The sequence below is a fragment of the Cupressus sempervirens genome, chromosome 1 (genome assembly GCF_028749045.1).
Source record: "Cupressus sempervirens isolate cs-2001-9-10 chromosome 1, ASM2874904v1, whole genome shotgun sequence".
Lineage (NCBI taxonomy): Eukaryota > Viridiplantae > Streptophyta > Pinopsida > Cupressales > Cupressaceae > Cupressus > Cupressus sempervirens.
In genome coordinates, this window is record NC_143118.1 from 33096597 (window position 1) to 33118069 (window position 21473).

Below are 21473 nucleotides of genomic sequence, written 5' to 3' on the forward strand. Positions count from 1 at the left end.
TCATCAAGAATAAAACCACATTTCAGTCCCATCATGACAACTAGAAAATAACCAAGGATAACTGATTGATGACTCAAAAATATAGTTAAGTCAAGTGTCTCAAATACATAAGGATCTCAACTATAAAAAACAATAAATACCAACATTACATAGAGCATTCCATCACATAACCATGGTTGGGTTTATAAAGATCGAGATTAAAACATCATCATGACATCACAATCACATGACCCCCAGGCTTTTGGTAGACGTCCTATAACTAGTCAACACTAGTCAAACAAAAATCCAAAACAGTAGCATAAAGAATACACAATGCAAACACATGTTTTGGTTTTGCTAAATTTACAAACTTGAATTAAATGTAGAGGTTTCAGTTTACGTTTTCAAGTTTGGAGAAGGAATGTAGGAACATTTTGTATGTTTTTCCTAACACATGTATTTTTTTGGATGGATAAGAGTTTTCTTTATAGGTCTAAAAATTCATCTTTCAATTATAATATTTGTTTGAAAATGTCCCCCACCAAACTACTAATTAAATTTCATATACTTTATTTAATAATTTAAAACAATTAAATCTTAATAGTTGAAAATTATTAAAGAGTTCACCATTATAAAAATGAACCTTTGATATAAATCTTTATCAATTCAAATTTATTAATAACATATTTACATACCACATATCTATCTATCTATCTATCTATCTATCTATCTATCTATATATATATATATATATATATATATATACATACATACATATATAAATATATAAATAATTATTATTATTGCATTTTATAAAATCGAATTACAATAATTTCGATTGATACAATATAACATATAAAAATTTATTAACAATGAAAATTCAATTTCATATATGGCATGAACGACTTCTATACAAATGCATACATAATAATGAGTACCATCGGCGGTACGCAGGACCTTGCGGTCGCAGGGCCCACGACGTCAGTGGATACTATGTACCCCTATCGTCGTGGTACCTGCGACAGCAGTGGGTACGGGGTACGGGTCTCGTCCCCCCCATTTATACATATTTCATTTTTAAAAAAAATTGCATAAGCGATTTCATTCGCTGATTATTATATGCGATTTTGATTTTTAATAAAAATAAATTTGAATAACATTTTTAAAACATATTCAATCAATCATGATATGATATCATTCAATTTTTAATTAAATAAATATATATGTATATATACATATGTATGTATATGTGTGTGTGTGTGTGTGTATATACATGCAGAGTTTTATCAAATATCACAGCATATAAACATGTATACATGTGTGTGTGTGTGTGTGTGTGTGTGTGTGCAGATTCAAAAAATATAAAAATTCTAATTTCAAAATTTTTCTATAAACTTTTGATCTCAAATTTATCCAATAATTTATCCAATGGCTTGGCTACAATTTAAACCCTAGCCCCGTGTTCTTTTCAAATCTATGCATATAAGATTCTCAAATAAATTTAACTACCCATATTGAGAATGCATACAATTAAATAGAAAAATCCTCAGAAAACATATGGAAGACACAGAGAAGACAGGGAATGCAAGATGCGGAAATAACATAAGTAAAATTATAAGAATCTACCCAAATTCTTATGCTAATTCGCTCTTCCTTAGAAAACCTGCAGAGCAAGCTCCTCCCTTCTTCAGAGTTCCCGAGTCCTCCAATGCTCCAAATGCTCTCCAAACGCTATGTCTAAGCTTCTAGGAATGCTTGAATATAAAGAGCTCTTAGGAAACACCTAGAATGTCTCTAGAAATAGCTAGAAGGTGTCACCAACTAAGTATGTGTCTTTTCCAACCTTCTAGATGAATCATAAGGTTGTAGACACCATGATCTTAATTGATGCACTAACCCCCGTGTTGTTAACATAAGAGAAATAGAAAAGGTGCGTTAACTCCTATGCAAGCTTATAACTCTAATTTACCTTTTATATAATTTCTATTTAAATTTTTTATAATTTTTATTTTAATTTTTATAACTTTTATTATTATTATTTATTTATTACTTTATTATTATTTTATAATTATTATTAATTTTTAATTTTCTAATTTTCTTTTATTTTATTCTCAATTAATCCTCATTTAATTAATTATAATCAAAATATCAAAGATCATGATATTTTATATTAATTTTCTCAAATAATTAATGTATTAATTAAATCTATTTATTAAGACTTAATTAATAGAAAATTCACCATAGACCTCCAAGATAAAATATGAAAATCCATCACAGAGAAATTCACACAAAATCAGTCTAAAGGGTTAAAAATCATGAAATATGTCATCCGACACATTCGGTGGGTAAAATATCTAGATACTTTTCCTACCTTACTAGGAAAAATGGTTTAAGGGTTTGGGATTTGGACTTGAGAATTTATCTCCCTTCTCTTATCATTGAGATAGTATAATAGGGTACGCGCATCTTGGCAATTCAGGGAAGTCGATATCCAGTACCTGCAACCTGTATAAAAATCATGCATGTACATCCAATATATATAATGTTAAGCTAAATAGGCAATGACAGGAAGTGGTGCATCGTGTAGATCCCGACTAGCAGGTGACTACGACTCCCTTCCTTAACCATATCAGAAACACCATACAATATGAGAAAACACACACACTATACACATGCAAGTATGGGGTAAGTATCCATAATAAAACACATGAGATAATAAACGATCTAACTAATCATCAACAATAACTGAAAGCAATGTAATGATTATCATGCATACATGAAAAGTAAAGTCTAAATGATCTCATCATATACCAACTGAATCCATAACATAATGTCTGATAGTCTCAAAACAATACTACTAATCCATCAACATAAAACTAGTCTAACATAGTGATGGGAACACAACCCACGCATAGAATGGACACAACAGGAAAAAGGAAATTGTATTAACTATGAAAATAAGCCAGTACATTCAGTACAGAGAAAATAGACTTCAAAACATGCCCTAAGGGCTTACAATAACATAAATCTGGAGATAATTTCTCCTTTCAGTACCTCCCCTCAAACTCCACTCCGAACTAGCTTTTACAATGCTAGAAATGTCCTTAAATAGACCCCGGAGGGTTAAGGACTAGGAATACATTCTAGAAAGTGCTAGTAGGCATCCACTGACCAAATAGAAGGCTCTAGAAACTTCGTTAGAAGTTGACGCAAGTCTAGAAGAATCTAAAAACAGTAACTGAACTTTCAGGAGGCATAACTTTTGAACCGTAGCTCCGATTGACAAACCATCTCGAAGCGCTCTATAGCCTTATGGACCAGCTTCGCTCGTCTCCCATTTTTTGACCCTTTTTAAGGTCATTTAATGCCCCTAACTGACATTGAAGCATTCTTAGGAGGTCTCCAAAACCCAATAAATAGTGATAACTTTCAAACCGTGGGGCCTTTTGACCTGATTCTTTTTCTGGAATGCTCTAAATTACAATTACATTCATCTGGCCAATTTACACCTCCTAGTTCACCAAAATGATGGCTCAATTACATACTCCTATTTTTTTGACATTTACACATATCCCAAGGTGTTCAAATACTCTATCCTAGAACACTGATAGTGAAACTGTGAGAGTTGAAAATTTTATTTGACCCAAATGGGTATCCAAAAATGAAAACACATGAAATAGAAACTAAGTCTAAGTACATTTTTTTGGGTGACATAGGATTGCCCTTATACCTTTGGATGCTCCTACATTAGACACCCAGGGTAGATTGAAAAGTGATCCTGTCACTTTATGAATGGTAAAGAAAATCCCAAATGGGAAACCTCAGCTGCTGAAATCCAAGTTGAGTCCTCGATCGGTCGTCCTTTCCATTTGACCAAGTACTCTTCATACTACCTATTTTTGTTACTTCTACCCACACGATGATCTAGAATGTCTTCTATCTCCTCCTTCTTAGAAGCAGGAATTAGACATTGATCTAACACTAGCTCCTCATCTACACCATCATCATGATACTCTGTTAAGTATGCAATATTGAAAATGGGAGAAATGTGAACACCATCTGGCAGCTCCACCTCGTATGCATTTCCTGAGTCATGTTTCTTCAAAAATTTTCAGGGGCCAAATTTCTTCATTTTCAGCTTGTTGTAAGTACCGGTTGGAAATCTTTCTTTTCGTAAGTGCACCATGACTAGATCCCCTACTTGAAATTCCTTATGTCTTCTCCTTTGATCAGCCCTAGATTTATACTCTTGATTCATCTTGGTAATGTGTGCTTGAACCTCCTCATGTAGACGCTTGATATGTTCAACAAATTCTTCAGTTTCAGCACTTGTCCTCTCCCCTTGCTCTATCTTCCTAAATTCTGGTGCAGTCCTTAGGCTACTTCCATATACAATTTGGAATGGTGATTTTCTAGTACTCCTATTTATAGAGTTATTGTAAGAAAACTTTGCTTGTGGTAGAATCAAATCCCATCCCTTGGGCTTATCCCCAACTAAACATCTCAGCAAATTGCCCAGACTTCTGTTTACCACTTCTGTTTGGCCGTCAGTCTATGGGTGATGTGTGGAACTGAATTTCAAGTCTATTCTCAACTTCTTCCACAATGTCCTCCAGAAATACCCCACAAATTTAGTATCTCTATCAGAAACTATACTCTTTGGAAGACCATGTAGTCTTACCACCTCTCTGAAAAACAAGTCTGCAATATGGACAACATCATGAGTCTTGTGGCATAGAATGAAATGTGCCATTTTAGAGAACCTATCAACCACCACAAATACTAAGCCATTACCACGTTGTGTCCTTGGCAATCCAAGAACAAAATCCATACTTATGTCCTCCCATGGCCTTGATGGAACAGACAATGTCTGATATAGTCCAGTATTGTGACTAAATCCCTTGGCAACTTGACAAACCTAGCAACTTTGTACAAACTTCTTCACATCCTGTGAAATTTGAGGCCAAAAATAATGTTCTCTAAGAATGGAAATGGTCTTATCTTGACCAAAATATTATGCCATCCCTCCGCTGTGTTTCTCCTTAATCAAATTTTCTCTCATGGAACTCCTTGGAATGCACAATTGACTACCCTTGCACAACATGCCATATTGAATCAAATAGTCTAACCACTTGGTTCTATCTACAACAACAGGCTCTTTACAAGCTTTCCATGCTTCAGCAAAATCAGGATCCTCAGGGTACAAATTCTTGAGTTCATCGAACCCAACTACCTAAACCTACATTACTGTAAGCAACAACTATCTCCTACTTAGTGCATCTGCAACCCTATTAGATTTTCCACTTCTATGCTTCAACACAAATGTATAGCTCTGCAAGAACTCTACCCACTTCATATGCCTCTGATTCAATTTACCTTGACTATTTAGGTACTGTAATGTCTGATGATCAGTATACAAAACAAATTCCTTTGGCAACAAATAATGCCTCCATTTCTTTAAGGCCTGAACTATTGCATGGAACTTTTGATCATTCAATTTTTTACTAAAATATGCAATAGCCTTACCTTCTTGGCTTCATACAGCCCCAATAGTGCTATCACTAGCATCACAATCCACCTGGAACACCTTTCTAAAATCTGGAAGTGCCAACACAGGTTGTTCTGTCACCTTTTTTTTCAGCAATTCAAAACTTCTCATAGCTGTTGTAGTCCATTTGAACTCTTTTCTATCCCTCTTATTGTGTCAATTAGGGGTGCACATATGCCACTAAAATTCTTAATAAACTTCTTGTAAAAACTAACCAGACCATGAAATGATCTTACCTTAGTAGCAGACCTTGGAGTAGGCCATTCCAAGATGGCTTTTACCTTCTCTGGATCCATTTTGAGACCTTCAGGTGATATAACAAACCCCAAATAGACTAACTCCCTTTTTGCAAAGATACACTTCTTCAAATTAATTAATAGTTTCTCTTCCCTTAACCTTTCAAGGATGCTACGAATATGCAATAAATGTTCTTCCAAAGTCTTACTGAAAATTAAAATATCATCCAAATAGACAATAAAAATTTTTCCCAAGAACTTCTTAAGTACCTCATTCATAAGTCACATGAAAGTGCTTGGGGTGTTTATCAATCCAAAGGGCATGACTAACCACTCATAAAGACCCTCCTTGGTCTTCAAGGTTGTTTTCCACTCATCTCCTTCTCGTATCCATATCTAGTGATAACCACTCTTGAGATCTATCTTTGTGAAGTACTGAGCTCCACTCAAGCAGTCCATAAGATCATCCATTCTTGGCAAAGGAAACCGGTACTTGATAGTTATCCTATTTATAGCTCGAGAATCTGTACACATCCTCCACCCTCCATCCTTCTTTGGTGCGAGTACTACTGGTACTGCACATGGACTTAGGCTCTCTCGAATCAAGCCCTTCCTTAACAGCTCCTGAACCTATCTGTTTAGCTCCTCTATTTCAGTAGGAGTCATCCTGTGAGCAGCCTTGTTAGGAAAACTTGCTCCTAGAATTAGATCTATCTGGTGACTGATTTGCCTTACTGGTGGCAATCCTTCTGGAACATTATCATAGATAATATCTCCAAATTCACCTAGTAAATTTGAAATTTCAAGTGGTATATCACTACTACCTTCTTTATCTTTCCTAAGAATCAAAGCATAGCACATAGGCTAATGTTTCATTCCATCTAAAAACTTCCTTCCATCAACAAGACAAATCTTAGCACTGCTACATACCTTTTCACCTTCCTTTTTCATGGGCTTCAGTTTGTGATGAACTCCGTCCTTTGTTAGAGAGTATGTGTTTGCATGACCATCATGTATTGCATGTTTATCAAATTGCCATGGTCTACCCAACAATAGATGGCAAATATCCATCGGAATAACATCATAGAGAACTTCATCATGGTAACTCCCAATTTTGAATTTCACTAAACATTGTTCACTTACCAGGACCTTATGATCATCTTTTACCCAAGCAATCCGATAGGGCTGGGGATTTTTCTCCCTCTTGAGCTTCAGCTTAGAGACCATCTCCTCTGACACCAAGTTGTCAGTGCTACCACCATCAATGATCACATCACAATATTTTTCTTCACATTTGCACCTGGTACAAAACAAACTCTTACTTTGTCCTAGTTCAATCTCACCACTTAATAAGACCCTTTCATTTACCAAGGTCTCTCCTCTTTTTGCATCCTCTAAATGTGATGACTGTGCATCCTCATCCATATGAGTAACCCTAGCTTGACCCTCAGCTCTCCTATATGTCCTTCCTTGTCATTGAGGGCATTCAAAGGCACGATGACCTTCTTCATTGCAATGGAAATAGGTACACAGAAGCCTCCTCTTCCTTGTCCACATCCTCTACCTCTTCCTCTCTAATTTCCAAAGTCTTGATCACGGGAGCGGTTGAAACCCTCATTCCTCTGGTTCTTGCTAGTACCCACATCTTCATTTTTCTTTTGGGTTTCATTTCGACCTCTAGATGACCTATCACTTCCCCTTCCTCCTTAACCACACCCTCTTTGTCTCCCTTCAAACCTCTTATTCAACTTCTCTTCAACTCATAGAGCAAACTAGTATGCCTCTTCAACGCTGGTCATTCTTACCAAACTTAATTCCTCCCGGATGCTAGGTCGCAACCCACTGATATAATGAGTAACTTTCTCCTTATTTGCTTCTGCATGCTCTGCTCTAATCAAAAGTTGATAAAACTCCTCTGTATATTCTTGGACTAATCTTATTGCTTGCTTTAGCCCATGCATCTTCTTAAACAAATCAAGCTCGTAGTCCACAAGAATGAACTACTTCTTCAATTTGTCCACCATGCGATCCCACCTTGTGATCTTCTCCTTTCCTCTTCTGTTTCTTTCCAATTGAACCTCTTGCCACTAGATTTTGGCATGGCCTTTCAGTTTGGCCTTTGCAAACTTAACCCTATCTAGGTCCCTGATATCCTCATACTCAAAGTATTCTTCCAGTTCATTGATCTAGTTGATCAACTCATCTGGTTTTAGATTTCCTGAAAATACACCCACATCAATTGTAGGTCTTTTCCCAAATTTAGTAATGGCCCTAAAAAGCCTTTCCTCTGCCTGATTTAGAACTTCCCCATCAAATTCCCCTTTTGGTCCAATTTCTTCTTCTTCATTGTCATCCTCACTGTCATTGCCTGCGGCAACATTTGTTCCTCTACGGAGCTCCTCATGCAATGCTTGTACCTACCTTTGGAGGGCTCTAACCTCCTTAGGATTAATAGCTCCAACCCTTCTACCATGCTCTCTTCGTGGAGGCATCTTCTTAACTCAAACCCACAACCACACAGTCCTAGTGCAAACTACCTCACAGTCGGTGCTCTATCTACACACTCAGGAAAACCATCTCTAATACCACTTGATGGGAACACAACCCACGCACAAAATGGACACAACAGGAAAAGGGAAATTGTATTAACTGTGAAAATAAGCTAGTACATTCAGTACAGAGAAAATAAACTTCAAAACATGCCCTAAGGGCTTATAATAACATAAATCTGGAGATAATTTCTCCTTTCAGTACCTCCTCTCAAACTCCACTCTGAACTACCTTTTACAATGCCAGAAATGTCCTTAAATAGACCTTGGAGGGTTAAGGACTAGGAATAAATTCTAGAAAGTTATAGTAGGCATCCACAAACCAAATAGAAGGTTCTATAAACTTCGTTAGAAGTTGACGCAAGTCTAGAAGAATCTAAAAATGGTAACCGAACTTTCGAGAGGCATAACTTTTGAACCGTAGCTCCGATTGACGAACCGTTTACATTTCCAGAAAGCTCTCAAAGCGCTCTATAGCCCTATGGACCAGCTTTGCTAATCCCCCATTTTTTGACCCTTTTTGAGGTCATTTAATGCCCCTAACCTGACTTTGAAGCATTCTTAGGAGGTCTCCAAAACTCGAAAAACTGCGATAACTTTCAAACCATGGGGCCTTTTGACCTGATTCTTTTTCTGGAATGCTCTAAATTAAAATTACATTCATCTAACCAATTTACACCTCCTAGTTCACTAAAAAAATGGCTCAATTACATACTCCTATTTTTTTGACATTTATACGTATCCCAAGGTGTTCAAATACTCTATCCTAGAACACTGATAGTGGAACTATGAGAGTTGGAACCTTTATTTGACCCAAATGGGTATCCAGAAATGAAAATACATGAAATAGAAACTAAGTCTAAGTACATTTTTTTGGGTGACACAAGATTGCCCTTATACCTCTAGATGCTCCTACATCACATAGTCTGATAATAATAGCAACAATATGTCCAAAAAGATGTGAACGAGGGCAGGCACTACATCCACCTCCCCTTGGATTAGGCTTACTCCTGGAAGCCTACAAACAAGTAGGGATATAAATCCCATAATCTAGCTACATCCTCCCATGTAGCTGAAGAATCATCAGTAGGGTCCCATTGGACCCTTACCTGCTTGATGGTTTGACCCCTGAGGGTCAACTCCTACTACTCCAGAATATGAACTGGCTCCAAAGCCAGCTGCCTGTCCTCTACCTGCAATGCATTCCAATCAAGAACATGTACAATATTAGGAATATACTACCAAAGTACTAAAGCATGGAAAACATCATGAATGCGAGCTAGGCTGGGTGGTAGAGCAACGTGATAAGCAACCAGGCCAATCCTCTCTAGAATCTCGAATGGTCCCACAAAGCGAGGTACTAGCTTAGAACCCTTTCTATATTAGATTGGACTCTTTCATGGATGCACTCTCAAGAAAAATTTATCACCCATAAAAAATTGCTTATCAGTCTTATGAGCATCAACATACTTCTTCTGCCTATCCTGTGCCGTAGTCAAGTGCTCACGGATACACACTACCTATTGCTCCATATCACAAAGCATCTCAGGACCCAACAAGATGCAATCCTCAAGGCTATTCCAACTCAAGGGTGTATGAAAAGGATGTCCATATAATGCCTGAAATGGTGTCATGCCAATAGAACTATGATACTCGTTGTTGTTAGCAAACTCCACTAGGTAGAGATAATCCTCCCATTTCATTTGCCTATCCATCACATACATCTGTAGCATATCCTCCAAAACCTGATTCACCCTCTCTATCTGACCATCAGTCTCTAGATGATATGTCAAACTAAAGTTTAATTGCACTCTAAGCTCATGCTGTAATGATGTCCAGAATGCAGATGTGAATACAGGATCCTTGTCAGAAATGATCTTTCTAGGAATACCATGTAATCTCACAATGTCATGCATGAAGACATTAGCTACAGAAGCTGCTATGTAGGAAGACCTGATCAGTGAAAAATGTGCCACCTTAATCAACCGATCAACGGTGACCATGATAGCATCATGACGACGAACAGTCATAGGTAATCCTACTACAAAATCCATGGAGATGATATCCCACTTCCAAGAAGGAATGAAATTTGGCTGCAAAAGTCCAGCCGAGTGCTGATGTTCTGCCTTAACTCTCTGACACTCAAGACACCTAACCACAAAATCAGCAATATCTCGCTTCATCTCAGACCAAAAGAACAAACATCTCAAATCAGCATGCATCTTCTTGACACCTAGATGTGCTGAGTAAGGTGTACGATGGGCTTTTGCTAGAATCAAGGTGCGAAGCTCATCCAGTAATGGCACATAAATCCTCCCCAAATGTCTCAAAAGACCATCTGATTCTTGAACATAGCCTGCAAACCTACCTTCCAAAGGTCTTCCTAAATCTATCTCTCTACACACTTCCTGATACCAAAAGTCCGTAGGAAGTGCTTGAAGAATCTGACTCCTCAAATCCACACTAAGAGTCATAGATGATACCACATGTCTCCTATGACTCAAAGCATCCACCACCACATTCTCCTTTCCTTGAATGTACTTAACCTCAAAATCATACTCGCATAGAAATTCCATTCATCGCCTCTGGCGAGCATTCAAATTAGGTTGAGTGAAAATGTACTGAAGACTATGATGATCAATGTGTAGCTCGAATCTATGCCCCAACAAGAAATGTCTCCACCTTGTCAAAGCATGAACTATTGCTGCTAACTCAAGATCATGTGTAGGATAGTTTAGCTCATGATCCTTGAGCTTGCGTGATTCATACGCAATCACCCATCCATTCTGCATCAACACTACCCCAATCCCTTCAAGAGAAGCATCTGTACACACCATGAAATCTCCTTCTGGATCAGGTACTGCTAAAATTGGTGCACTGGTCAAAAGCTCCTTGAGCCTCTAAAATGCTTCCTCACATTTTTCTATCCATATAAACTTCTTTCCTTTCCTCTGAAGAGAAGTGATAGGATGTGCTATCCTAGAGAAGTTTTGGACAAATCTACGATAATAACCAGCTACACCCATGAAACTATGAATCTCTGACACATTAGTCAATGTAGGCCAATCTATTATTGCCTAAATCTTTGTAGGATCCACTAAAATACCATCACCTCAAATGACATGCCCTAAATACTAAATCTCTAATTTGAAAAATTCGCACTTAGCTACATTGGCATAAAGTTGATTGTCTCTCAAACATTACAATACCAACCGCAGGTGTTCCTCATGCTCCTTCTGAGTCTTAGAATATATCAATATGTCATCAAGAAACATAAGTACAAACATGTCCAAATAAGATCAGAACACACCATTCATCAAACTCATGAAAATCGATGGAGCATTAGTCAACCCAAAAGGTACCACTGTGAACTCATAATGCCCATAGCGAGTTTGAAAAGAAGTCTTATGAATATCGGCTTCCTTAATGCGAAGCTGTTGGTATCTTGACTTAAGGTCAATCTTGGAGAATATTGTAGCTCCTTTGATCTGATCAAATAAGTCATCAATCCTAGGAAAAGGATACCTATTCTTAATAGTCACCTTATTCAACTGTCTTTAATCAATACAAAGGCGCAAAGAACTGTCTTTCTTCTTCACAAAGAGCACTGGAGCTCCCCATGGTGATACACTAGGTCGAATGCTCCCTTTGGCCAGAAGTTCCTCTAGCTGAAGACGTAACTCACATAGTAGCTTTAGAAATAGGCTCCACTCTAGGAATCAAATCAATACTAAAATCAATGTCCCTCTTTGGAGGCATGCTTGGAACCTCACTTGAAAAGACATTTGTGTACTCCTATAAAATTGGGTGATTTAAAGTCTTCCTTAGAGGATCTTCCTCATCCAGATCATTTACCATAATAGAAAATATCTGACATCCCTTACGGAAACTTTGCTTCAATTGCATAGCAGAAATCATCCGTAAAGATATAGGCCTTGGTATCCCAACTATCTTCACATCATTCCCATGGTCATCTTGGCACATAATAGTCTTCTTCCTACAATCTACACTGGCTCTATGAGATCCAAGCCAGTCCATGCCTAAGACCACATCATAGGAACCAAGGGGTATGACTCAAAGATCCACTGCAGTATCAAAGCTTCCTAAGCTAAGCCCACACTTAAGAACTACAGAATCTGTGGACACCTTAATGTCTGAGGCTAGTTCCACTTGCCAACCATGATCTTGCTTCATTGCAACTAGCTTACACTTAGAAACTATAGATGGTGAAATAAATGAATTTGTAGCTCCTAAATCAAACAATGCTAAAAGAGATATACCTCGAATAGAACCTATGGTCTCAACCACTGTTCCTTGATGATCTGCCTGACGGTGATCTACTGCTGCAAAAAATCTATGAGCTCTACCTGCATAACCAACTGTAGACTCTGAAACTATAGGCCTAGGTCCTGAAAACTAAGGTGCTCATTGTGGACACTGAGCTGCATAATGTCCAATTTGACCACATGAAAAATATTCTATATTTCTACTAGATCCTCTACCCATAGGTGGTACGTTTGATTGCTAATGACTATTCTTGCTAACAAAAGACTGTCTACTCTGAGCTGGCTGATTGGGCTGATTTTTTTTGTTGCATTGAGTATTGCGGTTGTTCTTGGAGTTAAAACCTTTGCCTCCACCTTGAGCATGAGAATTCAATCCCTTCTATTGTTGTTTCTACTGAGACTACTGCTGATACTGTTTCCCCTTAGAAAAGGAAGACTTCTTGTTACCACTTAAATTGAAGTTGCCTTTAGATCCTGATGCTGCTGGTGCTCCTACAAAACCTCCTTGACCAAGGTTGACACTTTTCTCAACAAGGATAGCTTGACATACCGCATCCTTAAGGGTTTTTGGCTTACATACCTTGACACCCCCAATTATACGGTTGTTCAAACCCCTAATAAAATGTTGTGTCAACTAAGCTGAATTTTCACTGAATCCTAAAAAAGACATGAGCTCATAAAACTTATGCTCATACTTGGTCACTGACATAGTATACTGTTTGAGATTATGAAATTCATTTGCCCTTTGTTGTTTCCACTCCTCTGGTAGGAATCATTCACAGAAACTCTCTAAGAATAGTTCCCACATGACACTGCTCATATCGATTCCCAGCTTCTCCTCAATTGTCCACCAAGTGGCCCCAAAATTCTCTAAATTGGTGATCACAAATCTTACCTTAACATTGCTATCAAAATCCTGCATGGCAAAAATCCTATCGAGGGAAATAAGTCACTGCTCGACCACATAACTAGAACCTTGCCCATTGAAAGGCCTAACCTTGGATCTTGAAAGATCCTTCATCTGAGTGGACACAATGGACCTCTAACGATCCTTTCAAGGGCTCCTAGATCAAGGTCTATGCTCTTGTTCAGTCTGATGTGCTTTGGGCTGTTCTTGAACAGGAGGTAGATGTTCAAGAATAATCTGCATCATTTGTCTCAAACCAACCTCTTCAGACTCAGCTTGGTCCTCTCTGCGGCTCTCTTCCTATTGCCTACTAGTGTTCTCTCCTCTACTTTCTTCATGACTAGATCCCTCATGGGCAGACTCATGGACACTGATAGCTCTGCCATGACCATGACCTCTTCCACATCCTCTACCATGGCCTCTAACAGAAGATGTAGTCCCAGATACCATCCTACAATAGTACAAAGTACTATTGTAATCAAAAGACACATGTTTGCAATAGACTAAGTTCAATTTCAGTTTGTCTATGTTTAGGTTTAAGTAAAATTTCTAGTTTTGAAACTAAGTGTTGAAGTATGAAAAATATACAAGTAACAGTTCTAAGTCTGTTTCAGTTCACCTAGTTTCAAGTTGAAGAGATACACTTAATAATTTAAAGTTCTAGTCGTTCCAAAATATACCCAGAGCTCCCAATGTAGAAACTCGGGCTCTGATACCAAATGTAATGCCCCGCTAAAGGATCCAAAGAATTAACCTAGAATTTCACCAAGTTTGGTAGAATTTTTTTTTAAATATGAAAGTAAATACCACATATAACTTATGCACCATAAAGAAGCAATAGCAATGTCCATCTAAAAGTAAACATAACATACACAACTGGTTACATTCTTTAAGATCCCTTAATGTTGAATTACATCTAAATCAACTAACATTATTGAAACCATCTAATACAACAACCACATGAAATAATAATGATAAGTCCAATGTTTATACATTACATTCCAAATGCTCAATAATCCACTGTACATGTCACAGGGTATGAAAAGCTTAAAAGAATTTACATATGTGGAATAAGGTATATCATCTTATTCTAATCCAAGATACATCAAAGTAAAGATAATCACATGATACATCATCATAGAAGATATAAACATCCATCATAAGATCAAACATAATAAACTAAGGGCATGGTTCCTCCCAATCCTAAATAGCATCATTACACCATTGCGGGCCCTAGCCATCCCTCCGTGCATAACATTCCAAGTCACTGAAGAGATCATCAGTATCAACATAGTAGGAATGTCACTCCTAACATATACTATATCATATGCAGAAAGTAATCTAATATGCAAATATAATCATAAGATAACATCATCTAACATATGTTAATCATCAATGAAAGGATACATATCCACCATCACGAAAGACGCATCAGCCACAATGTCTCAATGAATCTCAAATGATAAGAGTGGAAAACACTACCACCCAACTGCATGGTACGTAAGTAGTCCACTCCCACCGTGCTGAGGAGATAATCTCAAGTCCCAAACAAGCTATCCAAAACACATAGCGTAAATCCCTATAAGTCCAGGAATCCTAAAAGTATACTAACTCAAAGGTTCCATCATAAAACTGACATCTAATCCCAGAGGCACACAATGACATGTAGGAACCTACTATGCAAGTAGGAAAGTGTCATCGCATATATCATGTACAAGTTACCCTGGCAGTTACCTAAACTCCACGGGTCCATATTGATCTCATGTGGCCACTAGTATCCTCTCATACTAATGAGGCATACTATGGAATGCAAGGTCACAACCATGCATTCTCTCTACTCCCATCCTAGTCTGTACAAGCACTCGAGGCATGGGCGAGAAAAAAACACTTATCTTTTTAGGTTCATTTAGTTAGTATTAGGTGTGAGTGTTTTCACTTTTTTAACCAACTTACAATGAGTTACCCTGGCAGCCTCTTAGGGCCCCGACCCCCATTACAAGCCACTTCCCAACACTACATGCAGATATCCTACCCTAAGCTCATGGAATCATAAATCTCAAAATCACAAAAGATAATTCATAATAAAATCATCAAATATGCATAAAAGCATCAAACCTCCATGAGCAAGCATCCATAGAAAGTCATGATCACAACAGCTCTCTATTGGCAACTGAAGTATCACTGATAATCAAAATTATACATTGGTTCTCAATAACCAAAATATATCTCAATCATACTGATCAAAGACTCCAAAATGGTTGAGTCAAACATGTCACAACATGACATCATCAAGAATAAAACCACATTTTAGTCCCATCATGGCAAATAGAAAATAACCAAGGATAACTGATCGATGACTCAAAAATATAGTTAAGTCAAGTGTCTTAGATACATAAGGATCTCAACTATAAAAAATAGTAAATACCAACATTACATAGAGCATTCCATCACATAACCATGGTTTGGTTTATAAAGATCGAGATTAAAACATCATCATGACATCACAATCACATCACCCCCAAGCCTCTAGTAGACATCCTATAACTGGTCAACAATAGTCAACCCAAAACTCAAAACAATAGCATAAAGAATACACAATTCAAACACTATTTTGGTTTTGATAAATTTACAAACTTGACTTAAATGTAGAGGTTTCAGCTTACGTTTCCAAGTTTGGAGAATGAATGGAGGAACATTTTGTACATTTTTTTCTAACACATGTATTGTTTTGGATGGATAAAAGTTTTCCTTAATAGGTCTAAAAATCCATCTTCCAATTATAATATTTGTTTGAAAACGTCCCCCACCAAACTACCAATTAAATTTCATATACTTTATTTAATAATTTAAAACAATTAAATCTTAATAGTTGAAAATTATTAAAGAGTTCACCATTATAAAAATGAACCTTTGATATAAATCTTTATCAATTCAAATTTATTAATAACATATTTACATACCACACATACACACACACACACACACACACACACACACACACACACACACACACACACACACACACACACACACACACACATATATATATACATACATACATACATATATAAATATATAAATAATTATTATTATTGCATTTTATAAAATTGAATTACAATAATTTCGATTGATACAATATAACATATGAAAATTTATTAATAATGAAAATCTGATTTCATATATGGCATGAACGACTGTTATACAAATGCATACCTATTAATGAGTACCACCAGTGGTACGCAGGACCCTGCGGTAGTAGGGCCCGCGAAGTCAGTGGATATTGTGTACCCCTATCATCACAGTACCTGCAATAGTAGGTACACTATGACCTCAGTGGGTACGGGGCGCGGGTCTCATCCCCCCCACTTATACATATTTCATTTTTTTTTAAAATTGCATAAGCGATTTCATTCACCGGTTATTATATGCGATTTTGATATTTAATAATTTTTTTAAAATGTATTCAATCAATCATGGTACGATATCATTCAATTTTTAATTAAATAAATATATATGTATATATACATATGTATGTATATATATATATATAGGTATTTATGTATATATATATGTGTATGTATATATACATGTAGAGTTTTATCAAATATCATAGCATATAAACATGTATACATATATATATGTGTGTGTGTGTGTGTGTGTGTGTGTGTGTGTGTGTGTGTGTGTGTGCAGATTTAAAAACTATTAAAATTCTAATTTCAAAATTTTTCTATAAACTTTTGATCTCAAATTTATCCAATAATTTATCTAATGGCTTGGCTACAATTTAAACCCTAGCCCCGTGTTCTTTTCAAATCTATACATATAAGATTCTCAAATAAATTTGACTACCCAAATTGAGAATGCATACAATTAAATAGAAAAATCCTCAGAAAACATATGGAAGATATGAAGAAGACAAGGAATGCAAGATGCAGAAATAGCATAAGTAAAATCACAAGAATCTACTCGGATTCTAATGCTAATTCGCTCTTCCTCAAAAAACTTGCAGAGCAAGCTCCTCCATTCTTCAGAGTTTTCGAGTCCTCCAATGTTCCAAATGCTCTCCAAACGCTATGTCTAAGCTTCTAGGAATGCCTGAATATAAAGAGCTCTCAAGAAACACCTAGAATGTCTCTAGAAATAGCTAGAAGGTGTCACCAACTAAGCATGTGTCTTTTCCAACTTTCTAGATGAATCATAAGGTTGTAGACACCATGTGCTTAATTGATGCACTAACCCCCATGTTGTTGACATAAGAGAAATAGAAAAGGTGCATTAACTCCTATGTAAGCTTATAACTCTAATTTACTTTTTATATAATTTCTATTTAAATTTTTTATAACTTTTATTTTAAATTTTATAACTTTTATTATTTTTATTTATTTATTACTTTATTATTATTAATTATTAATTTTCTAATTTTTTTAATTTAATTCTCAATTAATTCTCATTTAATTAATTATAATCAAAATATCAAAGATAATGATATTTTATATTAATTTTCTCAAATAATTAATGTATTAATTAAATCTATTTATTAAGACTTAATTAATAGAAAATTCACCATAGACCTCCAAGATAAAATATGAAAACCCATCAGAGAGCAATTCACAAAAAATTAGTCTAAAGGGTTGAAAATCATGAAATATGTCATCTGACACATTCGGTGGGTAAAATATCCAGATACTTGTCCTACCTTACTAGGACAAATGGTTTAAGGGTTTGGGATTTGGACTTGAGAATTTATCTCCCTTCTCTTATCATTGAGATAGTATAATAGGGTACACTCATCCTGGCAATTCAGGGAAGTCGATACCCGGTACCTGCAACCTGCATAAAAACCATGCATGTACATCCAATATATATAATGCTAAGCTAAATAGGCAATGAAAAGAAGTGGTGCATCGTGTAGATCCTGACTAGTAGGTGACTACAACTCCCTTTCTTAACCATATCAGAAACGCCATACAATATGAGCAAACACACACACCATACACATGCAAGTAGGGGGTAAGTATCCATAATAAAACACATGAGATAATAAACCATCTAACTAATCATCAACAATAACTGAAAGCAATGTAATGATCATCATGCATACATGAAATGTAAATTCTAAATGATCTCATCATATACCAACTAAATCCATAACATAATGTCTGATAGTCTCAAAACAATACTACTAATCCATCAACATAAAACTAGTCTAATATAGTCTTATAATAATAGCAACAATATGTCTAGAAAGATGTGAATGAGGGCAGGCACTACACATCATGCATACATGAAGTATAGAGTACCAAGTAATCTCATCATAAAATCAATTGAATCTGAAACAATACTTGATAATCTCAAAATAATACTACTAATAATCAAGCATAAAACTAGCAATGATAGCAAAATGAAAACTAGGTGTAGGCACTACACCTATTGTTAGAAATAGGGAATATAGGGTGGGGGGGGAATGAATCAATATTATACAAACTTTTGTCACCAACTGGATATTATTAATTACTTTGAACCATGCGTAAGAAAGTAAACAAGTAATGTTGAACAATAATATTAACCATGCATAAAGAGAAATCATAAGACCATATTTCTTTAACTAGGGAAACCCTGGCCAAGGGAAAACCCCAATGGAGATGATACCCACTAAATAATATGCTGATATATATGTTCCTTGTTAGAGGATGGACCTTGTTAGGAGTCAATGAGAAAATTTAGTATAGAGAGTCCCTGTTAGGAGACTTTGAATCCCTATTAGGAGATTCCAACCATGTTAGGAGTTGTAGTATAGTGGATACAAGAAGAGCTTACTACCCAAACATGAACTTCCAATTATAAGAAGAGCTCACTACCCAAACAAGTAATTAGTCCTTAGTTATATAGATGTTGTATCTTCTTCCTTGACTGATCTCTATCCTCGGCTTGATCTTGGATCATGAAATCATTTTCTCAAAAGTTTGCATATCACTTATCATAATACAATTACACACATCTTCTGACAAGATATCCTTTATATAAATATCATGCCTTTTCAGAAATTGCTACTAGGTCAGCTAAGTCCATAATATACTTTTCCAACTTAGAGTAAACATATAAGATGTTGGCCCTAATTGGTCAAGTAATTATTTTGTAAACAAAATAATTCCTTTTCTTTAATTCTATTATTCTGCTTCACTTTGTAAATCATGAATATCTCTTTTTTGTACTATTTGTACTAATGTTATAGGTTATACACATCATCATCAACATTTATATAGTCTCCATATATCTTCGCTGGTCATAATATGACATCAGACACATTTTACATATAAAACAATGTACTATTATAAACCAATTTTATACTTAGATGATTTTCTAAGTACCAAAAGATAAGTATCTTTATTTTTTAGGTTTTATGCAAGTAAGTACATCATGTATTGCCATTAATGACAATAATTACATCACTACATAAATCTAATTTCAATAGAGAACTTACACCATAGGAGATCAGATTGTTTTGGATCAAAAGGTGATGGATTTGCAGTAGGTGGATGAAAAGATTACTGAGGTAATATAATTAAAGAGGAGTTTAATGTGTTAATATGAACTAGTGACATTGATGATTGGTGACAATAAAATGATTTTAGAATAGGTTACTGATGAAAGGGTACTAGATTAACAACATAATTGATGCAAGGATTGTTGGATAATTAGACCTAGAGGCACACCCAACTTTCCAAACACCTAGCCAAGTAAACACAATAGAAGAAAAAAATAGAGAACAACACCAAGGAGAGAGATAAATAAAAAATTTCTTATAGATTCATCAAATTATCTATGAACATGCTTGGCTATGATGCTTTCTAGGTACAACCAATACAAGTTTAGATATACATTAAAATGCATTCAACATGATAAGAGAGAAATCAGATATCCATACTCTCCCTTTGTAACTTCTACAATTCTTCTACTTAGCATCTATGCTCTCACTAAAACTAGACTCACTACTTATACTTACCAAAATGGCTTACATAAGATTCTAGATCTTTTCATAACTGAAGGCCAACCTTATAATGGTTTACACACATTCCAATGCATGATCCTTACATTAAACACATGACTCAAACTAAATTAACAAGTCAAATCTCACTAATAACCAACATAGATAAACTTGGTCAAAGAAGGAACTGAGCATTAACAAACCAACAAGTTCACTTAGCACTTGAAGGAACTCAAAAACCATAGGAATTGGCCAAAGAAGAAACTTAGCCATCATAGGGAACTTAGTCACTATTGCACTTGGCAGTGACTATACTTGGCCAATACTAGAACTCAACAACAATTGCAACTCGGCAATAATTGACAAAGTGCACAAAGGTGAGTAGGATAGAAAGGCAACCCATGATGCTCCTACATTAGACACTCAAGGTTGAAAGAAATGATTTTCCTAAATCATTTAAATGTCACAATCCAAGTTGAATCCAAATCAGATTGAGAAATTGATGTAGCATATTCAACTAGTCTAATCTTTGTTAGTGTAAATAGTTCTTTTCCATTTAACTCTTATATTGAGTTTAATTAGGTGGCTCATAAATTAGGATGAATTATATAATCTTAGATATTATTATTAGGAGGATATTGTGAGTCATCCTTTTGACTCCAACTACTCCTAAGATATCACGTGTGGTTAATTCCAATTTGGACACCACTCTTCTAGATTGTAGATGGATGGTAGGTGGTTGATTCTAGCAGGACTCTACTTCCTCCAAGTTGAGACACTTGTCTCAATATTGTCCAAGTATCCTCCAAGCTCTTATATATATCAATAGGCTAGCTCCTATGTATTACACATTAGGAAATATTGATGTTATTATGCCTTTCAACATTTACATTAGAGATTTCTCTTATATTCTTATTCTAACAATTTTATTTCCTCTTGATTGATCTATGTCTTTCATTAAATTCTAGTTATATTTTTTTTAT